At 42.8% G+C, this 12,097-nt stretch overlaps 1 long non-coding RNA gene across 1 annotated transcript; it reads right to left on the bottom strand.

Annotated features, from left to right (window-relative positions):
* Positions 1 to 2,857: 2,857 nt before the first annotated feature.
* On the bottom strand, positions 2,858 to 3,564 carry LOC121741360. The gene is made up of 3 exons (XR_006037841.1): positions 3,529 to 3,564; positions 3,178 to 3,419; positions 2,858 to 3,003 (listed from the first exon to the last, which is right to left on the bottom strand). It is a non-coding gene; the product is annotated as an uncharacterized LOC121741360 (long non-coding RNA).
* Between the last annotated feature and the right edge of the window lie 8,533 nt (positions 3,565 to 12,097).

Below are 12,097 nucleotides of genomic sequence, written 5' to 3'. Positions count from 1 at the left end.
CCTTAAGGGCTTGTTCACCTAGTGAGACGTGGGTAGGGCAGAAATAAAACATGGTCCTCCCCCTCTCTCTATCCCATAAAAGTTGAGTCACTTCATTTTTTATATTTACTTTGGAAAAATCATAATAAATAATTAGAATAGATAAATAGTAAAGTAAAATCGAGAATAACATATACTATAAGAGTCTTCTCTACATTATTTTCAAATTTACTTTACTATTTATCCACTTTAACTATTTATTACTATTTTTTCAAAATGAATGCTCGGAATGAAGTAACTCAACTTTTATGGGACAGAGGGAGTAATGGCATGCACACAGTTCAAAAACCGCCGGTTCCGGTTCGGAACCGGTCCGCCAAGGGCCGGTTCGGAGGTTCGTAAATTTTTTTTTTTGCATTTTCTCATTTATTTATCTATGAAATGTGTGTACATAAAATTCAAAAAATCACGATGAAAATTGCAATTTTATTGAGATTACTTACAAGTTACAACAATTACAAATCACAAAAAACTTGAAGTCTTAAACAAAAAATTTAAATACAACGACACTACTAGTCTACAACGAAGCTAATTATAAATTACAAAAAAGACTTGAAGTTCTGAACAATAAATTTATAAGTATGTATACTCTTAGTCGGCGAAGGAGATGTTTCTACATAACTAAATTGAGGACACCTTTAGCAATTCAACCTTAAATGTTGAGTTTAGTCTAACAATCAACAATTATATTAGAATTGTCAAAAGTCTCCCGGATTTAGCCTTATAAAGAAATCTACTTAGCCGACTAGAGTATATACAAATACAATTATTGTATTTGCATATTTTTAAAGTAGAAACAAATGGAAAAAAAATAAAGGAAAAAGGACTTGAGCTCAACTTAAATTTAAAATTTAAGTTGAGGTGCATACGTATCCTCAATGCTCATTTGCATTAGGGAATCAAAGCCTACGTAGTTCTCTTACCTTACTTATCTATTTGGCTTGTCCGGCGGTTGACGGTTGGCCTACGATTCATCCCCGGTGAATTCTTCTTGTAATTCCTCATGACGATCATCCCAATCATTTTCTTGTTCTCTGACGTCAGCTTTGGCCCAATCATCAAGTAACATCACGACTTCTATATTTTTCGCGGAGAGCTTACTTCTTGATTCATCCAACACACGTGATCCAACACAGAAAGAGGACTCGACGGCGACAGTGGAAGCCGGAACCGAAAAAATCTCCTTGGCCATTAACGCAAGTATGGAAAAATCTTTCTCGTGTATTCCCCACCAATCGAGGACGTCGATTTGGGCAGGAGGAGTAGGACCTTCATCACCAAAGAAAAAGAGTGAATCGAAATATAAATCTAACTCACTTACCATACCTGAGGTCGACCTTACGCCGATGCTGAAGCTGTATAGGTCGGCTAATTGGGATTGCGTGTCGGGGTTATGTTGTTGAGGAGGGGTATGTCTTCTGACTTGGTGGGTACTGTTTTACTTGATTTCATATTCGGTGTAGAGAGCACGAAGTAAACTCGAAGGTTTGTTGGACAATTGACTAGTCCGGGAGGTTTATTTAAAATGTTTAGGTTAGGTTTACTCTCCATTGGTCATTGGTATCCCCTTGCAATGCTTGAAGTGGATCAAGATCAATAGAACTCAAATTGTTATAATAAAAATCTAAAATCTTAGAGGTACCGGCTAATTTCCATTTTTGATCCAAGACCTTTGCAATCAAAAATACCGTTGGAATCTCACTAAAATACTTAAGCCATTTGTCAATCATATAATATAAAAACACATCAATTCAGGAGAAGAGCAAGCCATCGCAGTTTTAAAACCAAGTGATATATACATGCAATGCTCTAAAACACGACATCAGTGCAATAATAAACATCTGATAATTCAACAGTCGCATTTTTGAAATATTTGAACAATTTAAATAAACTCACGCTATGATCCCAACAACTATGCGACAGATATAAATCAGAAACGGGATAGGTTCTAAAAAAATCACACAAAAAATCTTTATGCGCCAAAGTAGAATTCAGACAATCATATGTCGAATTCCATCTATTAGACACATCCATGGTAAAATTCGTATATCTTACCTTCTTTTGATGGCAATACTTCTTCCAAGCTTTGCCAATAGACGGCTTTTGATGGATTAATCTAACTGCAGTTCTAATAGTACTAACATGCTTTTGCCATAATTCAAGCGCATCATGTACACATAAATTCAAAATATGACATATGCATCTTTGATGAAAATACTTACCACCAATAACCAAAGCACATGCCGCAATCAAGTCATTAATACTTCCAGTGTTAGCAGTTGCATTATCAAAACCAACAGAAAATATATTATTGCATAATTGAAATTCATTCAAAACTTGAATAATTAAAGAAGCAATTTCGGGTGCAGTGTGTGGTGTCTCAAATTCTCTAAAACCGATCAAACGCTTATTCAAAGTCCAACTATTGTCCACAAAGTGAACCGTAATGCCCATGTATGAATGTCTATTAAAAGAATATGTCCATACATCTGAGCAAATGTTCACTTTGTGTCCCAAGTTGAGTAAATAACGTGATAATTCAACTTTTTCCTCCAAACATTGTCGAACGGTAGATCGTTGAACGGTCATTCAACCTACTCTTTTGACAGCTACGTTCAACCCACTTTGCATAGTAACCTCAAATTTTTTGTCATCATAAACATTAAAAGGAAAAAGCTTCATTGCAGCCCATCTAGTCATAACGTCAGCAAAAGTTTTAGGATCATATTTAAAAAGAGGCGTACCTGACGAACCTGAGCCACCGGGTTGGAAGTTTAGTTGGGTTTGGGTAGAGGCAGTGCCACATTCTACCGGATGCTTTGTCACCAAATGACGACGGAGGGTGCCATATTCCCCACCACTCCCAAATTTGTAGACTTTATCACAATTGTTACAATATGCATGAAACACCGATGTCTCTTGTTGAGAGAACGGATCATTAGGACTTGGAATTACCACCGGGACCTTCTTGTAGTGTTTAACAAAAATATTAGATTTCAATGCTTTTTTAGTGGGTGAAGGGGGAGGCATGTCTTTTTTTTAATTAACTCCTATATAAGGGATGAAATTACAAATAAACTTCTATACTAAAGATAGGAGGAAATTACAACTGATGTCAAGAGGGTTCGAACTCAGCACCTCATGCAATAATGACTAAGCTCCTTGCCGCTAGGACAAAGGCTCTGGACTGGAGGGGAGGCATGTCCTCATTTCCGCCGGTGCTAGACGGAATACGAGAATGAGATCTATCATCATTGTTATCCGAGTCCGACATATAGACAAGTCGTACTCGTCATCTTGTTGTTGAGAACTACCACCGCCCCTCCCCCACCTTGATGCATTTGAGCGAGTAGCATGGCGGTCCTATGATCTTCTTTTATCTATAAATATTATATAAATTGAAGTTTTAATTAGGAATACAAAAAAATTTAAAAACTCAATCTTATGAAATTATGAATTGTAAAAATAATTTTATTTTTTAGAACTTACTTGCATGCGTTCAACCGCCACTCGGGAAACCTCTTCCATAACTTCTTGATGACTAGGTCGTTTGATCTTTGGGGACGACTACTTTGATCTTGGGCAATTCCTTTGCCCCAATCACCACGTCCCGGTCCACCACGAGAAGAAGACATAATGCAAAATGAAATTAGTATGGAATATGAAGTATTGAATAAATGGTAAATTACGAACACAACAACAAATATAGTAGTAAACAACTTGAGTAATTAGAGAGAATGAGGATAGAGAATAGAGAAATTGAGATTGAGAAGGAAATCCTTGTTAACACAAGAATAGGGTGAGTAAAAATGATGGGGGGAAGTGGAGTATTTATATGAGTAAAATTAGATGAAATAAAAAAATTCAAATTTCAAATTTCGGCCGGTTTACCGCCTGAACCAGCGGTTCAGTCCACAGTTTCTGACGGAAACCGCCGGTTTCTGGCCGAAACCTGGAGGTTTCTGACCGGATTTCAGTCCTATACACTGCTACCTGAAAAAGGTCTTGAACCGTCGGAAACCGCCGATTTTTCTATACACCTAGCCTGAAAACCTACGCCCTAGCTGGAATCCTACCGTTGTAACCGCTGAACCGCCGGTTAAGGTTCACGCTTTTTTTGAACCTAAACCGACCCGCTTGAATCGTCGAACCGCCGGTGCCGGTTCTGGTTCCGGTTCCGGTTTGTGAGCAGACAGTTCCGAACCATCAGTTAACCGATGATCCGGTTCGGTTTGTGCATGCATAGGGAGTATGATTTAGGTCGACGTGGCACATATATATTTGTATCAAATCACACGTTCACTGACCAAGGAATGAGTGATGGGGCCCACTAATTCAATTTATGACATTTATTTTTCTCTTTGTGTTTTGACAAGTTTGTTTGCTTCAGGTCAAACAAACAATGTAAATTGTGAAATTAAACGTGACAAATTTTTTTCATTCCAATTTTCATTTGATTTGGGGGCGTTAATAAAAAGGGGGCAAGGGGGCAAAAGCATGAACTTCTCATCAAACCTTCTTGCCACCAAAAAAAATGCAATCTGCCATGCTTTGCCCACAAGGTATGAAATTTTGTTTCGTGTTCTTTTCGATTAAGTTTGAGAGAATCACGAATTGTCATTGGGTTGTTTGTGGTTAGCATTTTGATTTAGGGTTAGAAAGATTTAGTAACTTGGTATCGTTTCATTGAATTGCTTCGCCCATTGGACTGTGGAACACGTACTAGATAATTTGTTTTGCTGAAGAGAAATTCACAAACTATTATGCTATGAGCATTTTACTTAAATCGTGAATCATATAAATTGATGGATGTTCGGTAGTTCAGTGCACATTTCCATGAAAATTTGTAGAGTGTGTTGTGTGGTTGTTATTGATGTGGCACTTGTGCTTGTAGGTAATGTAAGAGCATCAACAATGGCACGGAGCTCCCGGCGGAATTCCCCGTGGAATTCCCAGAAACACCTCTTGTCACGTCATACGGACTTCCCACTGCACTGCCACGTTATACGGACTTCCCACTGTACAGTGGCGGAATTCCCCGCGAAATTCCCGACGGACTTCCCACAATAAAAAAAATTCACAAATGCACAAATTAAACCATTTCCGGAATAAAACAATTTACGGAATTAAATTTCGACGGGAATACGAAGAAAATGCAAACATACTTCATTATAAAAAATACATAATTACTAAAAAAAGTACATTATTATTAAAATAAAAACCGGCTTCTCGCTCCTCGGATTCCCCGTCGCCGTCCTCGTCCCCGCCCCCCTTGCCGTCGCTATTCGACATCTCGTCGAACCCCAAATCTCGCCGCATACTATTGAGGAGGGGTTTAAGCTTCCGCTTGTAATGGGGGTCGGTCGCTTGGCGCCATTCAACCATCGCACGTAACAAGGTTTCATGTGCCGCGATGCGGGCGAATGAGGGGTTCTCGGGATTGTTTTGGGGGGTGCTGCCGATTGGGCCTAGGCAGATCCGCTGGTGCTTCCCCTCGACATCCGCGCCGCGGGCTTTTTCCCAACCGGGCGACGGCGGCGAGTCGACGATGTGGGTGTGGGGAACTCTGCCTCGGCGGGGGGGAGTTCCGCGGAACCAGCACTGCTACTATACTCTCCGGATGCGCTGATCTTCGTTCGCTTCGGCCAGCCAAATTCAACACCCGCATTGAACTTGGGCGAGGACTGCACCACAAGATACACAGACCAATATTTAAATTCCCCAAAGCCCTTGTCAGCGTCGGGGAACTGCTGATGAGACAACAGATTCACATCCTCGGCAGACATGCCGCTGGTTGCCGAACGGAGGTTGTTTGTGTAAATGCAGGCAAATCGGCTGAGCTGCCTCTTCAACCGATCCCACTGTTTCCGGCATTGCTCTGCGTTGTGAGGCTTCACCCCTGGCGGTTTGAACTGAAGGTAGCTTTGGCTAATGCGCCACCACATCCGGTCGATGTGTTGGTTCGCCCCGACGTATGGATCCTCCACTACACTGATCCACGCCTTCGCCAGCGCGACGCACTCGTCCATGATCCAGACAGTCCTCCTATTCCCGCTGGATCCCTCCCCCACCTCAACGGCCACCACCTCACCACCGTACACCGGGACGCCCCGTCCCCTGCCCCTCCCTCGCCCGGTCCTCCCTCTCCTCACTGTCGTCGGTGATGCGTCGGTGGGAGAATCCCGGATTGGAGAAAGCCCAAACTCCTCGAGCGAGAACGCGTTATTGCCAGTGAACTGAGTCTCGAGAGGAGAACTCGTCGGGTTTTCCGTCGACAGTAGGTCCATATAGGGCCGATAGACGTTGTCCACCGGCGATTGGGAGACCCCCTGCCTACTCCTCCTGCAGCGACAGGCGATCCCTGCATAATCCCGGGCATCATCATCCCCGACATCTAGGGCATCATTCTGGTACTCACCCCGGGCATCTGGGACATCATCCCATACCACTGCGGTTACATGTTGTAGTACCCGGGCATCAATCCTGGTGGCATTTGAGATTGGGGCATCATCCCCAGCATTTGAGGCATCGCAGCGGACATCGGCGTACTCCCGCCAATGGGAAAATGTGGCACCGGTGACTCGCTCGAGGCGGGGGAATTGCTATCGTGGTGCTCCATTGTTCTTCAAAAGAAAGGTATTTTTAGAGAGAGATACTCGTTAATACAAGTGGTGCGAATGAAATGAAGTTCAACGGGACGTATTTATAGAATTTTATTAAAAAAACATTTAATGCAATAAACGGGAATTCCACGCGGACGTCCGTGGCAGTCAACGCAATGGCGGACGTCCGCACGGAATTCCCCGTGGAACTGCGAATTCCTCGACTGAATTCCGTATCCGTGCATGCCACGCACAATGCGGACTTCCACCACGGAATTCCCGCACGCCGGTGGGAATTCCACGGTGACGTCCGTCACTGCTGATGCTCTAAGTGGAACTAAACGCCCGCTTGGGTATCGCTCAAGTAGCACGAATACGGAAGGTTTTTCAGCTACCCTTTTTATTGAACTTTCATTAAACATTGTGACACTTTGCTGCACTCTATTGATATATTTTTCTTCTGTTTTGCTTCTGTAATTACAGGATTCACGGGCTCTCCAAGCCAAAAGTACCGCAAAGGAGATCGAATGTGGACCACACGGGAGGAAGAGATCCTCGCATCCACGATGCTTAAACTCGTAGCTAGAGGGTGGAAATCAGATAGCGGTTTCCGCTCAGGATACTTGGGAAAAAAAATTGAGGATAGCCTTCGGACAAAGTTTCCTGATTGCGACTTGAAGGGTACGCCACATATTACATCGAAAATTTCGGCGTGGAAGAAGAGCTATTCATCTTTGAAAGCCATTTGTCAAAGACTGGTGTGGGGTTCAATACGTATGGGACCCACAAAATCGATTGAGATGACAGAGCAGTGGGAACAAATCACCGCGGTAAATCTAATCTCCTAGTACATGTTCTACGTGTTTGAAATTATGTCACTCACACACCACATATAAAAATATTTGTAAGAGCATTAGCAATGGGGCGCCCTAAGACGTGCCCTAAGGCGCGCCACGTCAGCAGTTTTATCCTCCTACCTCCCCACCTGCAGTGGGGCGCCATAAGGCGCGCCCTAAGGTGCGCCCTATGGCGCGCCACATCATCATTTTATTGTTTTGTTTAATTAATTTAACTGTTTTCAAATAACAAGTAACGAGTAAATAAAAAACGGTCTAAATAACAAATGGCGAAGTTTTAATAAAAAAAAGTTACATCATTGAACTAATAAAAAAAAAAACTAAGTCGGACCAATTCCCAACTTCCGACGCCGCTCATCGAGTAACACCCGGAGATATTCGGCTTCGTCGGGGTCGGTACACTTCTTGAGGGCCCTGTGCGTCTGCAACTTCGTCCTTGCCATCGACGCTGTTGCTAACGACTCAAACGCGGTGGCCATCTGGGTCGGGAGCTCTACCGGGACCGGAGCTTGGGTTGCAGCAGTCGACGATGAGGTCGCGGTCGCCTTCCCCTTGGCCTTCGCAGCCTTGACGCCGGGAGGACGCCGGAAGGACATCGGTGTGCCGAAACTCCCTTCATCCACGTACGTCCGGTTGAGGTCAACCGGGTGACTGCCGCTGCCGCTGCTCGTGTAGTCACCAACTTCGGTGACCTTTGTCCTCTTCGGCGCACCAGTGTGTAGAATTCCACCTTGGAACTTCTGCTTCTCCCTCAAGAGCGCCCAGATGGCCTCGTGCTTGAAATCGCCGAACATCGACCGGTACGACAACATCGCTTTAGTGCGCACGTCGCTCGCTCTCTCGTCGCTCACGTGTGACCGCGTGAACTTCTCGAACTCCGCTGCGTACAAGTTCACTTGCTTCTTGACTTGATCCCAGTGCTTGCGGAGTTGCTCACGCTTGCGCTTGTACGCGGTCGGCGGCTTGACCGAATTGTTGAGGTCCGCGATGCGTTCCCAGTACGCGATCTGTAGCTGGTTGTTCGCGAATATCGGATCTTCCGATATATCTACCCAACACCGGGCCAAAGTGAGAGTTTCGTCATCGTTGTAGTTCATACGGCCGGGGGCGTACTCATCGCAATCACCGGGAGGCGGCAACTTCTGAGCCCGCTGCCGGTTCCGCTTCTTTCTGGCTGGGGCGGAAGCGGTCGCGGCGGGGTCGGGATCGGCCGCTGCGGTTGGGCGGTGCGGAGACGGCTCCATGTCAGACAACCCATACGATTCCGTACTGAAATCAGGATCGTAATGGGTGTTGGTGTCGAACGAATGATAATCGCCGGGTTCTGTACCCGGCCAATGCGCCCCTGCGCTAAACGTAGGACTATTGGGGCTTGAATCCATTTCGTAGTAATTATGTAAATGTAAGTTTCGAAAATGAAATTGCGTGAAATGAAATGTTACAAATGAACGGTATTTATAAAAAAATGAAACCGCGTGCCATCGTCCGCGGTCGATCGTCCGCGGTCAATCGTCCGCGACCTCCACAATGGGGCGGACGATGGCGCGGACGATGGCCATCGTCCGCGACAGCCGCAATGGGGCGGACGATGGCGCGGACGATGGCCATCGTCCGCGCTTTCCTCCGCGACCGAAGTATAGGGCTCGACTATCGTCCGCGCCCTATGGCGCACACCCGCAATGGGTGCGGACAATCGATGGCGCGGACGATGGACGATGCGCGCAATCGGGCGTGCCATCGTCCGCCCATTGCGGATGCTCTATGCCCATTCTTCTGCAATTCACACATTACATTTACAATAACAGGGCCATCGTTAAATTCAAATCTCTAAAACAAAATAAGGGCAGATAAGATAAGAGAACAATTACCCACGTATTGAAACCTCAGCGGGGTGTGACTTCAGAGGGGTTTTCTGAACCAGTCGAAGCTTCTACGCAGTTCACTGACGCCGACGCACCTCACTTCGCTGAAGAAAGTACTCAATTCAATGAAGCACCCAATAAAAAATGCACTGGGGTGCGCGGTGGTGGAGCGAACACAAATAAATAGGAATCGAAATTTCGGAGCCAATTTCGGGACAAACCTGTATTAAAGCACAAGCGACCAAATTTCGGAGCCAATTTTGGGAAGGATGTAGATTCGAAGAAGAATCACCTCCTCCACAGAGATGAAATTAGTGTTAGATTTCTTGATTGGGGGAAATTAAATGACGCCTTGGTAGTTGTATTTTTGAGAGATAAACATCAACTCAACTTGGTTTATTTATTGATTGTTGTTTTCAAGATTGTGCATGTTTTGTTAGTACTATTAATTATAGAGGTATATAGAGATGTATATATAGTGAATTATAAGAAGAACTATATGTTGTATGCTACTTCATATGTAATTTAGTGTGTGTTTTGTAATACGATTATATTGGACATTTTAAAATGGATTATTAAATTAATATTAATTGTAAATTACTTATAATTTATGCTTTCTATGTTAATAGTTATTTTTCAATGTTGTAAAGTTTATATTAATTGAGTTTTTATAACATTGCCAAAAAGAAGTATTCTTCTTTACTCTATTTTGTTAAAATTTAGTTTTAATTTATTCTCGCTAATTTTATTTATCATCTCTCTGAAAATGTGCGGTTAAAATTTTCAGTAAGTTTATGTGGCAAAATTTTGTACAACCAAAAAGTGGCTAATTTTGAGAAAAAATTAGTTTATTTATTCATTAAATTAAAGCTTATGGGCGCATTCTTACTACGTGGGACGTGCATAAGATTGTGGTCATATATTAATGATTTATGTATAATTTTACATTTTTGGAACCATAAAATATAATTGGTGCATTTTTTTAATTTAAATTTGAAAAGTAATAGAGAAGGAAATTCAAATATTAAAAAAAAATTGAATTTAGGTCGAAGGCTAATTAAGTCTGTTAATTTTTCTACTAACAACATATATCTATCTATATATCTGTACTATATGTTTTTGCTCGGTTGTTTTGAGGGAAATTTTAAGGGACTTCCCCCCTGTTTTGAGGCTAATTAAGTCTGTTAATTTTAAGGGACTTAAAAGCTCGATTGTTTTGGGGGGGAAGTTTAAGGGACTTTGTCAAGACCGCACTTCCTAAGGATAGGAAGCCCGGGAAAATCGTGACTAGTGGGGGAATTAAGAAGCGGGGAAGAAGGGGGAAACAATTCAAGGCAATACAACTTATCGATCGAAGATGAAATTCCATTTATTTAAACCAACGTTTCAAAACCCATGTTGCATAATGAAGGATAACAGAGTTCGACAATAAAGAAAATAACAAAGTTCTAAGGACTTGAATAGCGGAAGCAATTTGAGAGTGTAGCTACTACTACGTATGAAGACATAGTAGTAACCGAACAAATTCTTGAAATCATCACTCAACGTCCTCCGCCTCCCGACCTCGCTCAACCTGCACATAGGGAAAACATATGCAGGGACTGAGTACTTGATGCACCCAGTGAACTCATGCCCGAAATCATTCATCGTTAAGATATGTCAAGCCATCATCGTGTAAATCCCGGGTTTTTCTTTAAAAAGAACCGAGAAGCACAAAAATTCATTTCCATAAAATAGTGTCCGAGCGGACTAACATCATCCTCCATCATATACCATATCTGAACCATCATGCGAAACGAGACTGTGGCCACAATCTCGATCACTGGACCGGCCGACCTAGGGGACGGCTCACGATCCCTATCAGTGCACTAGTCCGAGTAGGGACTCACTCCCTAGTCAGACCCGAATTCGTTAACTATCAAAGTCTAGTAGGATATTATCCCAGTAGACAATCAGATGGGCAATTCAAAACATAAAAACGGCATGACATACTATTTTAAACCACCCTTATTTCACCATAAACATATCATTTCAAAATAAAAGAATTTAAGTAGTAAAGCCCACCTCAAAAGCTTAGGATTTCCGTAAAATTCCTCGTTCCGACTTTTAGCGTGCGTGCGAACCACCTTTTCGGAAAACACATAACATTCATATCAAAACGCGGAAACGACGAAAATTAGAATGCATGCACTCTAATTAAATTCCTTAAATCTTCTTTCTCGATTTCCGTGCATTTTTTGTTATTCGGCGGCCGCCCAAGGCGTCGCGTGCGACGCCGGTCGGCCGCTTACGCTCGTTTTTTTCCTCCGTTGGTTCCTCGTATTTTCCATAACGTCGAAAATAATTTCTAAAAAAATATTTAAGCGCATACTTTAATTTTCGTAATTATTTACCGTTGAAAAAGTATTATTTCATACTTATGATAAAATTATTCATTCTTCAAAAAATTATTCCGGGAATTAATTAAATAATTTTCCCCGATTAAATTTTAATTGCCGGCTTAAAAGATTAAATTACTTAGCCCACCTTATTCCTCCAAATTAATTGGTGAGCCCCATCAATTCAAAGAGAGCCCAAAATTCAACCTAAACCTCCAATTAATATTATAAGGCCCAACAAAAAAAAAACACTTGGCCCAAATTCTATTCCATTCTCTATCTCCTCTCTCTCTCTCTCCCTTCTTTCTCTCTCCCCGACTCTCTCTCGTTCCTTCTTCTCGGCCGGCTGCACTCCCACC

The sequence above is a fragment of the Salvia splendens genome, chromosome 7, assembly GCF_004379255.2.
Source record: "Salvia splendens isolate huo1 chromosome 7, SspV2, whole genome shotgun sequence".
Lineage (NCBI taxonomy): Eukaryota > Viridiplantae > Streptophyta > Magnoliopsida > Lamiales > Lamiaceae > Salvia > Salvia splendens.
This window is presented reverse-complemented; position numbering and strand designations above follow the sequence as displayed.